Consider the following 18,618-nt stretch of genomic DNA (forward strand, 5'->3'; position numbering starts at 1 on the left):
AAAAGGAAGATGAAGGATTGGGAGTAATAGAATGAGATATGAATAGTAACTTTTTTTATTCTTCCAAAATTAGGAAAAAATGGAAAGAAATGAAAGGAAAAATTAATATTTTTAATAAAACTTTGTTAATACCAAATTTACCCTAATTTTTATGAAAGAAAATTTATATGAAAAATGGTATAATGTAAATTCATTATAATAGTTTTCTTTTCTTCCTTTCTCAAAACATGATTACTATCATTTCTTTACTCTTTTTTTTATTAATCAACCAAACACGACAAATTATGTTTTGAAAATCCAAATTCATACAATTAACAATATCCACTATCACAAAAGTGAAAAACAACCTTGCACCATTTCGGGTTGCAAATTAATCCCTCATCTATACAAAACATTGTAAAAAGGACCCTTCCGATCACTGAACCACATTTTTCGACATTTTTCGACGTTTGTTGATTCACGCGACTATGTATTTTCAAGTAATTTTTCAAATTACCCTTTTAAATGACAATTATACTCCTGGCAAAAGTGCAAAAAAATCCCTAAACTATCACGAAAGTGAAAAATAACCCTCTGAACTATCTCTGATTACAAATCAAACCTTGAACTATGCAATCTATTTTTATTATTATTTTAAATTATTATTATTATTACTACCACCACCACCACTACTATTATTATTATTAGATCTTATTACTATTATTAGTATTACTATTGCTAATATTATTAGTTATTACTATTATTATTTTTATTATTGATATTGTTTATTATTATTAAGTAAAATTGTAAGAAAAAACCTTAAACTATTGGTTAATTACAAGATAGCTTCTGAAGGGTATTATGGGTATGGTATTATTTTGATAGTTTATAAATTTTATATAAATTAATAAGTGGGGGTATTTTTATAATTTTGACTCCATAGGAGTCGAAAAACGTGGCCAGATCACTAGAAAGATCCTTTTTGTAACGCTTTGTATAGACGATGGATGGATTAGTATGTAACTCAATATAATGTAGGAAGTTATTTTTCACTATTGTAATAATACAGGATTTTTTTTATGCTTTTGCCAACATTCAATTTAAAAGCTTTAAATAATTGATTGGATATGGTATGGTAAATTTTTTTTTTTTACGGTATTACTTTAAGCTCAGCCCCCTCAAAAACAAATAATAATAATAATAATAATAATAGCAGTAGTCTATTCATAATTAGCTCAATTCAAAGTTAGCACACCTAACTAAAAAAATGCTCAATTCGCCCTTGCTTTTCCTTTCAAAATTTCTACTCAAACTTGCCCACCAAGAAACGTACTTTGGGAGGAAAGGCCAAAGAAAAAAAAAAACGCCAGAACCAAGGAATAATGAGTTTGGTGGGGTCACTAATCTCTTTGTCCACCCACCCTTGCTGGAAAATAGTGCTTTTCGTCATAATGGAAAGCAATCGAAAGTATGACTTTGCAATTTTTATTTTGGATTTTGATCCTGCTTTATTACTATTCAAATTACAGTAAATATGGTCAAATACTTCTCAGAAATAAAAAACACAAAGAAGTAGTGGTTGCCAAACAGGCGGCAAAAGTTTTATAGTGAATTTTTTGACCGACCAGGATCAAAATCCAAAATAAAAATTGCTACGTCATACCTTCGATTGCTTTCCACTATAACGATTGGTTGTACACAATACAAAAAAAAGAAAAAAAAAAAAAAAAAAATTCCACTTTCTCAGATGTTATTTGATATAAGAGTTGAATTTTAAGTGTAGATATTTTTTAATGGTATTAGAAAAATAAATATATTTTTTGATATTTTTTGAAATTTTTAGCGTGTAGCATTTTGTATTGTGTACAACCAATCGTACAATAAGTTAGGTGATGTTCGATTACTCAATTCAGTGCTTAATTCTAAATGCATTAAGTAATAATTTAATTAAATGTGTTTGATAATACACTTTGAATATTACTAAAAATTACAAATGCCACTTAAAATGGAATAAAATTTTAAGTGAATAAAATTTAAAGTGATAAAGATATCACTTTATCAATGAAGGTTGAAAATTTAAAAAGATTTTTTTAAATATTTATGTTTTAATTATCATTTTTTTTATTTGTACAATTTTTGATAATTATTTTTAAAATTACAAATCACGTCCATTATTTTTGTTTAGTTCTAGTATGTTATTTTCCTCCCAAAGTCCATCCCTCTTTCTTTTCCCGGAAATTATCTCAAAGTCCATTCCTTCCTCCGTAAGTTTGAGTAGAAAATTTGAAAGGAAAGTATCATGGATTCATGATGGTGGTGGTCCCGCAACAATTTAAAGTCGGTGGAAGTCAGTTCCTTTCCTTTGGAGCATGAAGTTGTCGGTATCATCTATCCAAAATAAAATAATAATAATTGACTTAGAGTGTAACTCAATTAGGTATTAAGGAACTTATTCAATTACGTGTCTTCAATAACTTATTTTAAATATTATTAAAAATGATAAACATTATTTAAAATGAGACAAAATTTTAAATAAATGTAATTTTTAAAATTTTCAATTTTATCAAATAATACCTAACTTGTTATTTAAAATTTTAAATAAATGTAATTTTTAAAATTTTCAATTTTATCAAATAATACCTAACTTGTTATTTAAAATTTTGTCTCATTTTAAATAATGTTTATCATTTTTAATAATATTTAAAATAAGTTATTGAAGACACGTAATTGAATAAGTTCCTTAATACCTAATTGAGTTACACTCTAAGTCAATTATTATTATTTTATTTTGGATAGATGATACCGACAACTTCATGCTCCAAAGGAAAGGAACTGACTTCCACCGACTTTAAATTGTTGCGGGACCACCACCATCATGAATCCATGATACTTTCCTTTCAAATTTTCTACTCAAACTTACGGAGGAAGGAATGGACTTTGAGATAATTTCCGGGAAAAGAAAGAGGGATGGACTTTGGGAGGAAAATAACATACTAGAACTAAACAAAAATAATGGACGTGATTTGTAATTTTAAAAATAATTATCAAAAATTGTACAAATAAAAAATAATTTTTAAATAGGTATAAAATATTGCTTTTTGAAAATAAATTTTTTTATAATTAAATTTTATAATTTTAATTTTTAAAACATAAAAAACTGTTCTGAAATTTACAAACCAAACAAGTCGGATCTCTCTGCTCAATGACGGGCAAATTAATCACCGAGTTGGGCGCTTGCCTCCAAGAAGTGGAAAGTAGAGACACCTATTACTAGTAACAATAATAGTAAAAAATTACAGTATTTTTTTCCCTTTAACTTTCAGGATTTCGCTGACTTTTATTTTTGCAAATGTGCAGATATTCCATTCATTTGCATATCATTATAATAGTGATGAAAAATTATTATTTTTGTACCTAAAATCTGTAATATCTTTATTGATCAAAATGACCTTGGTCAATTTTAAGAATCCGTAAATCGACCCGTAATGTAAATGGTTTATTCATATTTCGTATTGTGTATATAGTCCTTTTTTTGTGCGTCATTTTACAGCCAATGTTATTTTTATTTTTATTTTTTTGAAAGGTCAAATGATAAATTAAACTTATGGTAAAGGCAATTTAACAAATTGGGGTAAGTTGCAGCTTTCAAATAGTAAAGGAAGTTACTTGTATCACTAGAAAAATATTTATAAAACCGTAAAAATTGAGAAAAGTTTATTTTTGCAATTAATCCTAATAATAAATATATTTTTTTGACCATAACTAAGTTGATATGGTTAAAATTAAATATGAATAGTAGGAAATGAATCGTGTCTTTGTTTGAAAATTCATTTTTATCCGTGGCACGATCATCTACAATAGACTATTTTTTTAAAAAAGATTCCCGAAATCTTACAAATGGAATGAGGATGCGACGTTATTGTAGGATTGCTCAATTAATTTGAAGGCTACTCTTAATTGATGGATGAATCCACCTATGATGATTTGTAATTTTTTTACTTCTTGATCAATAAATTATATTTTGTCAAGAATAACTAAGAAAATAATAATCAAGTATGAGTTTTTTTAATCGGTTTTTGGATGTGCAAAAGGTTATGTAGATTTGATGGGCCAAATATCATGTGAATTTGGAGGGGCCTATTACAAGTTTTACACATAAACTTGGTGGGGCCAGATGTCAAACTTTGTGAGATTTAATAGTTGAAGAGGGGCCACTTAGTGAAATTTTCAAAACATTTGGGGGGCCACTACTTAAAAACTAAGCAACCATAAACAATTTAAGAGAATAACATTGTCAAATGATCAAGGTTTCAACTTACATGATCAAATCTAAGGGAAGGTTTGGCGCTATTGTCCATGGTAGGTGAATAAAGGTAACTGCATAACACTGTCAATTGGGAAGTTAATTCAACGTGAAAAATAGAAAAATAGAGCGTTTCAACCTAAACCCAAGTTCAACCTGTCCAACCCAAAAATCAACTGATGAACTAAATATGGTTTTGTTTTTTTTTTTTTAAGCTCAGGTTAGGCATAGACTGATCTACTTAGCCTTGGGTTGGTTGGCTTAAACTTGAGTGAAACTCAGTTTCATCTCATCTTAGTTAATGATACTCGATCAATAATAAAGTATTTTTAGAACAAATTTTATTGAATGGTGCATTTTCATTGATAGAGGCTTTACGCCCTTTTTTTTTTTTTTTTTTTGGGCAAGACAAGAAATGTTAAATGTTATATTTTGTTTTGGGTGCAAATGCTCGAACCTTGGAGCACTCAAAGTTTTACGGGAGACTCTTATCTAAATGGACTACGAGACATCTCTGATAGAGGTTTTATGTTGAGAGAGTGGAATTCAATGCAATTGTTTTGTTTTCTGAAGTTTGATATAAAAAAAAGGGAAAATTACATATACATGGAGTCAAAGTTTCATATTTACTTAGAGACTGAGTCAAAGTTCCATATTTCTCTAAAATGGATTGCTGAGGTGGCACATGGTTTTTTACTGTTTAGAAAATTGTGGTGCCTAAAATGCCCTTCCCTAACAAAAAAGTAGTACCTTCAGTGCAAAAAAGTAGTACCTTCAGTTCAAAAAAGTAGTACCTTCGGAGAAAAAGTAGTACCTTCGCGGGTGTTTAAAAAACATGGTACCTGGACGCCAAAAAGTAGTACCTTCAGTTCAAAAAAGTAATACCTTCGAATAAAAAGTAGTACCTTCGTGGAAGGGTATTTTAGGCACCACAATTTCTAAACAGTAAAAAATCATGTGCCACCTCAGCAATCCATTTTAGAGAAATATGGAACTTTGACTCAGCCTCTAAGTAAATATGGAACTTTAACTCCATTTATATGTAATTTTCCCTAAAAAAAACTACAAGTTCAAGTTGGCCATTATGATTATTCAAAACATCACAAAGATAACTTTCGTTTGTGTACTCCCAATGGGAGAATTAAAGGGCCTAAAGCCCAAAGGGCCACAATAGCCCAGAAAGGCCTATTGCCATACAAAAGAAGTCCACTAGCCTTACAGAAGTGGCCCACAAAACGTGCAGCCCAACTGACCCAAATTTAAAATAAGTAGTTGTGGGAGAGAGGTTTGAAGCAGCAGGAAGTAGCCTCTTATGCTTGTAACTGGGGTGCCGCAGGAATCCTTAGGATTATATATATATATATATTGTATTCTTCACGTAAAATGCATTTAATCTTAATTTGATTCGAAAATGAGAAAACTAAATTTAGTAAAAAGATTATGTTTTAGATTAATGGTATGTCAATATATATATATGTTCTTATGTATATATGGATAATATAGATGATTAATCCTAACATGAACTGTTCTTTGACTTAAGATGCCCAAACAACCCAATAATTAAGGAACATTATTTATCTCTTGAAATGGAGCCTCATTACGAGGGACGTTTCATGATATTATTGGACCTAAAACAGTAACAAGTAAATAAAGAAAAATAAAAAAGAGAGATGAAATTTTTTTTTTTTTTTCAAGTGACTAGCTATATCAAATATACTAATTAATTATGTGATCCGATAATATCACGACAGGTTAGGCGGAGAAGGCTTCTCCCGTCTTGTGAGGGGTAAGTTCGTCATTAAGGACGTCCCTTATTGCCATGTCTTGTACCTAGAACAGACTACTTAGCCAAATTAGTATGGCCGAATTTTGCTTGCGGGCCGGCTCGAGGTATTCAGCGAGCCGGCCCGCGATCGCTAGAATTTTTTTTTGTTGTTTTTTCCTAATGCAAAACGGCGCCGTTTTGCATTAGGCAGTTTTTGTTTTATTCGGCTCTGTTTGGCAAATTTTTTTTTTTTGAAAAAACCTAAAAATAGGTTATTTAGAGCTTTTATTTTTGGGAAAAAAAAAATTCATTAAATAAAAAATATATTGTTTAGGCATTGTTTGTCCAAAAAAAAAAAAAAAAATTGGGCCAAAAAAAAAATAAAAAACCTTTTTTTATTTTTTTATTTTTCCCTTAAAATTTGGGTTTTTTTTTTTTTAAAAAAAAAATTTTGCTTTAAATTTTAAATCTGTAAGCCAAATAGTATATTTGGCCATTAAGGCACTGTTTGGCTGACACAAACAGTGCCTTAACGGCTATAATTTTTAAAAAAAAGTTTAAAAATTCAATTTTTTTTTAACTTTATTGAAAAAAAAAATTTAATTAAAAATTTTAAACTCTCTATAAATACCCCAACTCCTACCATCACTCATTAGATCAAACACATCTCTATTATTTACCATTCAACTTATTTCTTCTTCTATTTTCTCAATCTTAGCTACTATTTTCAAAGTCATTTTGATTCCATGGATCCTCGACATCCATTTTATTACAACACCCAATTCAACCCAACAAACAATGAGTTTTTGCCATTTCCTGAAGATAATATCAATTTTTACGGAGGATATTCTCAATTTCCTTCTCATCAACCATCTTAACCTTCTTATCAACCATCCCAAACTTCTCATCACGATTGTGGTACTAGTGTTCCACAATCAAGTAACTCAAAACCCCTGCCAAAATAATCGGCTATCCGACCTACTAATTGGACCGAGACTGAAGATGAGGCTTTATGTTGGGCGTGGATGTCGATTACCTCTTATTGCGATTATAGGGGCAAACCAAAGTAAGAAGAAGTTATGGGAGCGAATTTTGGAACAATATAAACAACATATTGATGTTCCAACTGAACGAAATGATGAAGGTTTGATGAATCGTTGGTCGGTGATCCAACAAAAAATCAACAAATTTTCTGGCTGCATGACTACCATAGAAATGAAACGTCCCAGCGGCTTTAGCAGTGATGATATGGTGAGTTATTTATTGTTTACATATAACTCATAAATATTTTAAATAGTCGGCTTTTAATTTTTTGTTAATTTTTTCGTGTAAATGATAGCAGCTAAAGACCTATTTTGTAACTAAATAGGTGGTGAATTTAAGTTAGAAAGTTGTTAGGAGATCTTGAAGCATAACAATAAATGGAATTCATATTGTGCCGAACAAGTAGGAAAAGGAAAAAAGAAAAAAGAGCTGACGAAGAGGAGTACTGGATTTGACTTTGACATTAATGAGTCTGTTGGGCACTCATTACCATCTACTCCGTCAAGTCATGCAGCCATGACAGATGGAACTTCAACTGAGGAATCACCACACATAGGGGAAAATGATTCACCCGGTGTGGAAGAATATCAACTACAAAGACCAGCAAGAAGAAAACTGGCGAAACAGCGTCGAGCAAAAATTAATTCAGCGAATGAATTGCAAACTTCATTCGTTTAGAAATTTAATAATATCACTACCTATTTTGAAAGTCGTCAGGAGAAAATACAAGATGCCCAAGTGGCACGAGAGGTAAGAAAAATGGAGAAAGAGAAGACAAGGCAGCTGAAGATTAATATAGAGAAATAGAGACTTGAAGAGAAGGAGCTTATGTTAACATATCCAAATTCGGCACCAACAGAAGCGGGGAGAGCTTGGATTATTGCACGACAAAATGAGATATTCGCATCTTTGAATTCACGGTCCGCCCCAAAGTTCCCATAGGATTTTGTAATCCTTGGTCTATTTATTTTCTTATTCCAATTTAAGATATTGTATTGTTCAAGTTATTTTTAATTGTTTTGTTTAATTTGTTTTTTTTAATCCATAATAGATAATGTATTGTTTCAAGTTCTAATATCAATCATAGTTTTTTTTTAATAATTTGCGAAAATATTATTTGATTGAAAAATGTTGCCGTTGAGAAAATATAGCTATTGCAAATATAGCTGTTAAAAATATAACCGTTACGAATATAGCAGTTTAGGAAAATTAAAAAAAAAAAAAATAATTTTAATTTATTATTATTATTTTTTTTGGAGAGCGAAAATTCGGAGAGCCCGATCGAGTGCATGTTTTTGGAGAGCGAAAGCTGCTGACGTGGCTCTTGAAATTGCTAATGTGGCTCTTTGAAAAGCTAATGTAGCATTGTTAGAGAGCCAAAATCCGGAAAGACTGGTGCAGATGGCCTTACAAGAGCTTATTTGTCATTTCTAGTTCAAGAATACCATGTATATAAGCATGTATGTGTGTGTGTATATATATATATATGCATGTCCCTAATTGCAATGACTTGGGTTAAATTAAGAGCAATTTAACATATGTGTGTATATACATACTGTAAAAGGATATTTTCTAATACACGTGTATGCAGAAAAGAAGCAAGTCACATGCAACAATATATGTATATTGTAACAAAAGTTCATGCATGCGAGAGCACAGAGAAAGGGGCACATGTATTCAAGCTAGGGGAGATCAACTTAGACTACGAAGTCCAATAGTATTACATGGATTCTCTCTCTCTCTCTCTATATATATATAAACATACACTAATTCTAATACTCATTTCTTTATAGTTACTCTTCTTGGACAGTAATGGAGGTTTAAAGGGGTCCAAATCCAAGTCAAAAAGTTGGAATCCCAAGAACTGTCTATGTATGTATGTATGTATATATATATATTTTTATGGTTTGATCAAAAACCAAGAGAGACACAAATGATAATTCCTAGGCTTTCTTAGCTTATCAGAGGGATTCGATTTTGAGATGCTAGAGACAATCACAGACACGCATGGGGCACTTATTTTTTTTTTTTTTATCTTGAGTTTTTTTTTTTTTTTTTTTTTTATTAATTGTCCATTTCCCTGCGAGCAAAGGACAACAAGTACCACATGACACCAAAAAAATTGTTATTAAGAAGAAAAAAAAATTATATTTCTTGAGTTTTAGTCATTTGTTTAAACTATTAAAGGGAATGAATCCCTCTAGGTTATTATGGTAGTTGTTATAAGGCTTAATTTGGAATTTCATTGTATTTCAGTTGAACTTGTACTGGGCTTAATGCCAAATTTTGATTTGGCTGCTTTGACCAGCTGGGCTAAGCCCAATACCTGTTAGTAGTTATATTATCCTCCCCCCAAAAATAAAAAAAATAAAAATAATAATAATAATAATAATAGTAATCTTCTAAGAGATTGCTTTAGCATCAAACTAATTAAAGATTTAAGCAAAATATATATAATGCTGAATCATAAATTTAAGTTTTATTGAAAAAATAGAATCTACAAGAAACTCCAGAAGAAGTAAAAATTAACACAAGGCACAAACTCATAAAGACATTAGCAATCTAAGGCATTACATATAAGATAGAAAATGGAGGTCAAAAGTATGGTAGCACACGGTTTGGATTGGGACGATTTGGAATTATTTCAGGAGTAAACCACTCTCGACGGTTCATAACAATTGGAACAAAATCGAATTATTAAATCGATATAATTGAATCGAGCCAACGGTTTGGTTTGGTTTGGTTTAGTCCCATGCTCCTAAATTGTTTTATAATTCAATCTAATATATATAAAATTATAAATATATATTATATATAATATAATTTTTTATTTTATATTATGATGTATAGTTGAGTGGTTAAAAGGTTAATCTTATTATTTTATTATTTATATAAAAATACAAAATATATAAATATATATACAATTTATGAAATGGTTCGGTTCAGTTCAGTTTGATTTGATCTTAACTGAACCATTTATAAATAGTTTATATTTTCTGAACCGGGACCAAATTGAAGTATGAAAAATTTGAACCAAACTTATCGCTCTGGTTTGGTCTGATCTGATTTATTGGTTCAACAGGTATTTTGTGCACCCCTGGTTAAAAGGCACCGCTCAAATTAATGTTTTGAAAATGATATGTTCCGTACATAAACAAAGAGGCTTTGGCCCGGTGGTGTAATCTCTTCTTAAAAGAAGAAAGTGATCAGAGTGATAAATCAGATTGGACAAATTAACCTCTATTCTTTTTTGCATTTATACACCATATACCAATATATTTTGGCTTTACTGGTCCTTACAAGTGCATATATAGCATCTATCTCTCTCTCTCTCTCTCTCTATATATATATATATTATATACTTCAATTAAAAGTGGTAGTCACTTGATATGTATGCTTGGTTTTTACTCTACTTGAAGGCAACGTTGTTCTCTCCATTGGCCATGATTTGATGTAGAAGACGGCGCTGTTTCAGTTCAATGAACGTGCGTACCGGCCTATATATACCACCTACTCCCTCCTCCACCATTTCCTCCTGCTTGTTACCCGCTTCCATGTCCACCACCGCCACCGGTCCACTACCAATATTAGACACCATTGATCAAACCCTAAACACATTCAACTTTAACTTATATACCCTAAACGCGCGAATTATGTATACAAGAAGCTTAATTTATTAATTTACCAAAAATAAAGCTTAAATGATTAATGATTATGCTTCAAATGTATGTTGTGATGCAAGTCGTGTAGCCGCAGCTCTCTATTTTCACAATACTTAAGACTTGAGGCATGAAACGAAAATGATAGTTAGAATTTCTTCCCGTATATATATATAATTTAATAAATTTATAATATATTCAGGCCCTCCCCTGTTCCAAAATTCATCAGCTTTTTTCAAAACAATTCACATTTCTGTTCCCATTTACATAATAAGTTCTCCTAAAACGGGGTGAGAGTTTTTGTCATCTCTAATTTACTACTAATATTAGACACCATCGATGAAACCCTCAAAACACTCAACTTTAACTTATATTTATCCTGAAGTCTAAACGCACAAATTATATATACAACAAGCTTAATTGATTTAATTATCATGCTTCAAGTGTCTGTTGTGATAATTAAGTAGGCGTTTTAATTTTCACAATTTTTTTTTTTTTTGGACCTTTAGTGCTCTTTTATTTTTATTTTTTATTTTCTTTGAATAAAAAAATTGATATTCAGATGTTGACAGGTGAAGGTTATCAAAGTAGCTTATGAAACAATTTCCATTTTTTATTATTATTTTTTGCTCAAACAATTTTGAATTTATAAAGTTTAACAACTTGAAACTATTTTTGTCTCATTGATGAATGATTAGAATATTTAGAGAGGGGGTGCAAATTTATTTTGTTTCCAAGATTCTTATGCTATATAAATAGTAGCTGTAGACTTCTAAAAATTCTGAAAAAAAAATAGGAAAAAGAACCAAATCACTGAAATAAGATTACTGCCAAAAAATAAAAAATAAAAATAAATAAATAAATAAACAGCTAAATCCAATTTTGATTCGACCACGGACTAAAAAAAACTTCAAATTTTGGACAGTTCACTTTATAACATTGAAAAATGCATAGATGATAAGATCATAGATATTTATTTATTTAAAAACATTGATAAAATCCAAGTGGGACAAAGAGTGAACTATTGGTTTAGTGATTATATACAATTCACGTGCATATATATTTTATATTGGTGTGTAACCATGATTTAGTCCCTATATGAGCTTGACCATGTATCATACATATTTATGATGTATAGTTCGATACGCATCATATCGAATTATATATGATTTTTTTTTTAAATTCGATATGCGATCAATTTATATTGATTTTGTCCGAATTCGTTACACCGCGATAATGACTAACACAACAAACAGACCGATACTGTCAATCATAATATGCATACAAGGAGATGACTTCTCAAATATATATGTAATATATAATGATATCAATACCTTAAATTAATGAGTAAGAAGAAAATATATCAATTAAATTGAAAGATATTTATTTCTAAGTTCGTTTATTACTTAATTACAATCTTAATAACTCAATATTAAAAATACCTTTTTGTTTGTCTTGCTTCATTTATGTTTTTATACATGGTGATTAATTACTTTTGTCATTCTTTATTTGTTATTTTTATATATTTTAAAGAAGCCCCCATTCAATACTAATTCATGTGCGGAGATGAGATGAAGATTAGTGTTGTGAAATTAAAAAGCAAACACAAAAAAATAGATCAAATATATACAAGAACAGATAGATTTATCCTCGCATTTAAAGGTATTCTACTAAAGTAACTAAACAGTTCAACTCAAACACAACCCGCTTAATATTCGTATCAAGAACCCTCAACACGTTTATTAAATGGGTTACACGTGTAACCCATTTAATGACCTGTTTAATAAAACAAAATATTATATTATTTAAATTATTAATAATACTCAATCAAACAATAAAGGAAAATGATATTTCAACAGGAGCATTTAACCGATTACTTTAGTAGAAACTATGTGGCCGGTCGAGCTAAGTCACTTCCTTCTCTTTCTCTCTCATCTCTTCTCTCTCCTTTCTTTCTTTTTCTCATTCTATTTCTCTCTCTAATATCTCTTTGAAAATTTTTTAAACACTGTGAAAAACAATATAATCAAACAAATAAATACTCATATTTACCTTCTAAAAAAAAATTACACATATGATACAATATATATAAATATATGAATATGATATGAAGTTATAATCATACTTTAAAAATCAAAAGTTCTTTTTTTTTTTTGATAATTAAAATTTCTTTCTCTCTTCACGTTAAGATGGTAAAAAATATTGTTTGAAAAGACGAAACGAAGAGAGAGAGATTTGATAATTGTTAGAAGAGAAGAACTTAGCTTAGAACTTGACAGCATGGGAAAGATGAATCTGTGGATGCGTATATTATTTCTCCTTTTATTTTCTTTCCTTTTTTTTTTAATTGTTAAAGTTGTTTACTTGGACTGCTATGTGTATTCAGCCAAACTAATCTGCCAAACTAATTGGCCCATCTGTCACTACCCAACAATAAATATTAGAAACATATAAGTTTCAATGCAATCAAATTACTAAATAATCTCTAATCTAAATGAATAAATTATAAGATACAAATTTAGATAGTTATTTTGGAACTTAAATAGAAATTAGTTTATGACACGTATAGTTAAATGGGTATAAACGAATTACACAAATTTACTACTCAACTCAATTATGACACTCATGTCATATTTGAATCGTATTGACAGACCGTGCCAAACTTTGCCACTCCTATTCACACATTAGGGCAATAAAACAACCGTTGAAACTATCAAAATACATCTCAAAAAATTCGGGGGTAAATTGTCACAAATTCAAAATCTAGTTTGTGTACGATGATTCGAATATTTATATATTTGGGTTGACCCTACAAATTTTAAAATTAAATAGGGTGAACGTTTAACATGTTCTGCATGAGTATATACTATATATTTTTCCAACATGAGTATATATAGATATTATTGTAGTATAACATACTTGTTTATGTGAATACTGCAGTGGGCTGCTTGCATCATCGGAATGGACTGGACTGCATGTGCATTTCTTTATGGGCTTGACAGGGTGAATGGGCAGGTTGTTGGGCCCACTCTAAGGAGCAGTGGCCCATTATTACTCTCAGTCCTCTCCTTGTGCTGAAAGAGGATTTTATAAGTATTATACGGACTATAAGTCAAAATTTCGTACCAAAGTTTTACACTTTATATTTTACCAAATTACTCTATAAAATTTGACCGGCTTGTATAATTTTATTTTATAGTATTTTGAATTGATTTTTTTTACAATGAGATTACATTCATATTAACGTGATATTATAATTTGTACATTTTCTATCTAAATATGCTAATTTATAAGAGATCACTCATGAAAAATATTATGAGGTACCTCATAGTGGTATTACTCAATTGGAATTTAAATGAAAGATGTCAATTTATGTTGTTGGCATCTTTTCTTCTAAAGTTGAATACTATTATTTTATGTTTAGGCATTAATTTATAAAACTAATATAGCTCGACGCTAAGTGAATAATATTATATATATATATAGTCGATTGCACATTGATAAAATATATACATATACATACATAGGGGAGATATATGATATATATTAGCACTTCAAAATTAAAATTAAAGCTTCCAGCACTCCACGTTTTATGATACTAAACTAAAAGAGTACATGAAATTTAAGAGCCTTTACTGAACACTTGGGTTTAACCCGAATAATCTCTTAAATTTTTTATTTTTTATTATTTAACATTTAATACGTACCATTTCATTTTTTGTCGTGATAAGCATGAACGTCTTATACATTATAAATAAATAAGTATTGTCATTCCTTCTACTAATGCAGTGCCGGTGACTCAATTATATTAATCAAATTCAATACAAGTGTGACTGTGTGAGTACATACATATATATACACTTTTGATTTTTATGTATTTATTTATATTCTTTCTTTTATGTCTCGGGTGAGTCTAATACTCTTAAAGGCCAAAGGGTATGTATGCGCAGAATGCACAGGGCTTACAATAAGTGCAAGCAGTAAAATTTGAAAAATGGTTAATTTTAGTCGTTTGTGAACCCTCGAAGAGGGTTCCTTCCTAGGGTCAAACTCTCTCTCTAGTTTCTCTCTCATGAAAGTGAGAGAGAGAAAGGGATATAACTAAATTAATTACTTTGGCATGCATGATTATGATTGGATTACCGAGAGGCATTTATTTTTACAGTCTGGGCAGGCTTTAATTTAATATACTACAAACATATATACATATATATATATATAGAAATTATGTTTTTGATGGCCCATGTGTTTTACCATCTTTTGATTCCTTTCTTGACGGTCAAACTTACAGCAAGGTTTTGCACACTTCGAGATATCAATCTCTCTCTCTCTCTCTCTCTCTCTCTCTTCCTTTGTCTGTAACAGTTCTCCTTAAACTATTCCCATAAGTTACCACCTTGTCCATCACCCTGCAACTAGTCCACGGTAATTAAATTACTAAGAAGTAATTTATACATACATACATACATATATATATATATATATGCATACAGACATAGTTACATACACGTGCATGTATATAATATAATGTGAGAGAGTATTTGAAATGTATAGGCCACATGAATGACAATTTTTCTTCTTTTAGATAACCACCGTTTCAAATACTACAATAGCTCTTTTCTCCCTTTTAGGATTGAGAATTCGAGTTTCACTGAAAACATGATTTGGATAGAATGACAAGCGTTTAAATTTTACTAAAGTAATATATATGAGTAAGTTCAGTCTTTTATTTGATGTCGCCCTAAATGCTCGCACGAAAAGATAACTTCGGGTCCAAATCATTACAAAAATTACTTTTACTAACAAGTAGACAGGATCATTCGACCGTAACAAAAACGTTGCAAAGAAAAAAAGTAATATGATTCAGATGGAAAGAGACTTAGAATTATAAGATCTTGTTGACAAAACCACTTACAATTTAAGATCTACCCCTTTACAAGTATATTAAAATTTGTTTTGATTTTTTTAAAGATAAATTCAATAGTGTTGTTTAATAAACGATTAGAATGCTTTAAAAGAGAAAAAATATTAGAGAGGATTATTGTTGATTTATATACATATATAAATATGTAGAGATTAAATAAATAAGAAAAAACCAAACTGAAGTTAAGGGAGAGGAGAGAGAGACAGTTGACAAAAGCTTTTGGAAGAGGATATAACTGTGAATTGCATTTGAATCCCTTAGAAATATATATTTTCTACCAATTTGTCCTCATATAATTAAGTGCGTGTATATGTGTGTATATATTGAGAATTATGAAAAATACCCAACACCCGGGAGACTAGGGTCAGTGTCCTCACATGGGGGTACAGGGAGCAAACCCATCTCCCCATCTTTTTCCACTTCTTTTTTTTGACATATACTATGAAGGATTTTCACTTTGCCTATAGTGAAAAAAATATGAAAAAATAAAGAAAATTAAAGTTGTCAGTGAGGCATGAATTATTGTTATGTGTACAGTAGAGAGAGTTTTTATGGGGGGGGAGAGAGCCCGACTGCAGCGGGGGTGCAGCTTGATGATTAGGACTATAGGGTAAACGTCCAATAATGACATGGATGGATCGAATGGGAAAAATAAATAAATATGTCTTATTTTAGTAAATCTTATAACTATATGTAAGTATTTAATTAATTCGTTAATGATATTGTGTTATTAATGCAACATGAGTAATGAAGTACGGAGTATTTCTTTAATTCTTCAATTAAAGAGTTGAGTCGAAACACATATAAACGTATGTATTCGTAGGGATCATAGAGTGGATGCCCATATGTAGGTACAAAAATTCGTTCGACTTTGACAATTTAACAAAATCTCTACAATTACTATACCCAAAATAATAATAGAAAAAAAAATAACGAACTAGAGATATTGTATAGAGATGAGGGGGTATTTTGATGATATGACCGAACCTAGGATTACCTAGATGACCTACGTATTCCGCTTCATGGAGTGTGGGAATTGAGTCGGAACGTAGTTCTGATCATGAGAATTGGATCTCTATTTGGGGGCTTTGCCCGTTTTTTTGTCTGTCCTCCATTAACGGTCCTAAGCCCTTTTTATATAGGAAAAACCCTAATCAATTCCTTTAGAACTCGTATTGCTTATCCCTTAAGATTTTGAATCATATCATACTATCCTTATAATAAGGATTTACATTATTTGGTTTCTATAAATAAAAATCCTTCTTCTAATAGGACTGTTACTAAAATGGTTTTAGTAATATATTCGAAATTGGGCTCGGAGTCTCATCATCTCGGGCCTTCTTAATGAGTTCAGCCCGTTATACTTAGTTAACCCGGCCCAAGCTTCTTGTAGAGGCCCAATTTGAAGGTTGAATAGTCTAAGTATTTGTGGTGGTTCCCTTATATACTGATGTGTCTTGTCTTAATTGGAAGGGGAGATTTTTTCCCCCACACCATACATTTGATATGCATGTGTTTTAGCTCATATATGCGCTCTTTAAATAACTATTCATTTATTTATGAAAACAAGTTTGTCACTAATTGTAGGTGTCACGACCCAAAAATGATACCAATTCTAAAAAAAAATCGGCATGACCTCTGCTAAAAAGGGCCCTCCGAATTTTGAAGAGAAAAAGTCAGTTGCATGACCCAAGAAGTCATAAATGTAACAAAAATGCTTTACGATGTAGACGAAGTAAGAAGACTCGCCCGAATCACCAAATGCAGGAATGGATGGGGCATGAAAGCTCGATCGAACGAATAAATCTCGAGTTGACGAAGATCGCCACGCCTCTCCGACTTTAACAATCTTATCTTTCCACTCCTTGTCAGAAGTGTTAAGGTGAAAGAAAAGAGCCCTACCCGGTTTAGAATGGAAGTGGAATCTAGCCTCTCCACCCTTCGTTCTATCAAGAGTATAACAAAAAAGAAGATCGGCAAGATTCAAGGTCAAATCTCAAACCTTGTTCAAAGCAAGAAAACAGGAGAGAATGCAAAAAAAATAGGGTTAACTTAAAAGGGAGCCAAATTCAACACCGACAGGACTCGAAGGTAGAAGGGATTAAGGGGAAATCGAAAGGCAGGAAAATGTAAAGCCGAAAAGAGAATCTCGCTTCCTCCAAACCCTCGCCTATACTGAAATTCAAGTCATGATCATACTCCTTAAAGGTAACGTCAGAATGAACGCGATTTTTCTTTCTCAATTGAGTAATTGAAAAAGATTTCCTTTCTATAATATCCATAGGGGGGATTATAGGACCCTCGGCATAATCACTCAGACTTGCCGTTACAGTCCCCGACTCAGAATCAGACATACGAACACTATGAGTTCGCTCGCTACTTTCTTGACTTATAATGTAAGAAAGGGGGAACAAAAAGAAAGACTAACCTCAACAGATGAATGGAGATGTTGTAGCAGCAATCGAACTCTCGCTGAAACTCGAGAACAGGATCACAGATGCAGACGCCCAAATGACGAGAACTCAATATATAAATGAAGAGAGGCGGATAACGAAAAGGCTAGCACGAGACCCCGAAATTAGCAGCACAAATGGTAATGATAGGCAGTAATAGCCGCAAAAACTTCTCCACTTCCCGAAAGCAGTTATAATTCCTTATATGAATCAAATTCATAAAAGAAATCAGGGGCAAATGTGGGATTGTGTATCCGTAACTCACCAATGTGGTAACCTGTCAGTGTCTCGCACCCGTCCACGACACACCTGTCCACAGGGTCACCACACGTGTCAAGTTTTTTTTTTTTTTTTTTAATGCAGAAAAGGTGAAGTTGCATTAAATCAATCAACAACGGAATTTGAGGTACGTCTTCAAAAGAGGGTTCGAGAAGTCCTAGCCGTTAAAGGATTTAAATATATAGAAGTTGCACCCTCTCTAACAGCTTAAG

Source organism: Cornus florida, unplaced genomic scaffold (assembly GCF_030987335.1).
Source record: "Cornus florida cultivar Cherokee Brave unplaced genomic scaffold, ASM3098733v1 CherokeeBrave_3.0.0_Hap2_Chr06, whole genome shotgun sequence".
Taxonomy (NCBI): domain Eukaryota; kingdom Viridiplantae; phylum Streptophyta; class Magnoliopsida; order Cornales; family Cornaceae; genus Cornus; species Cornus florida.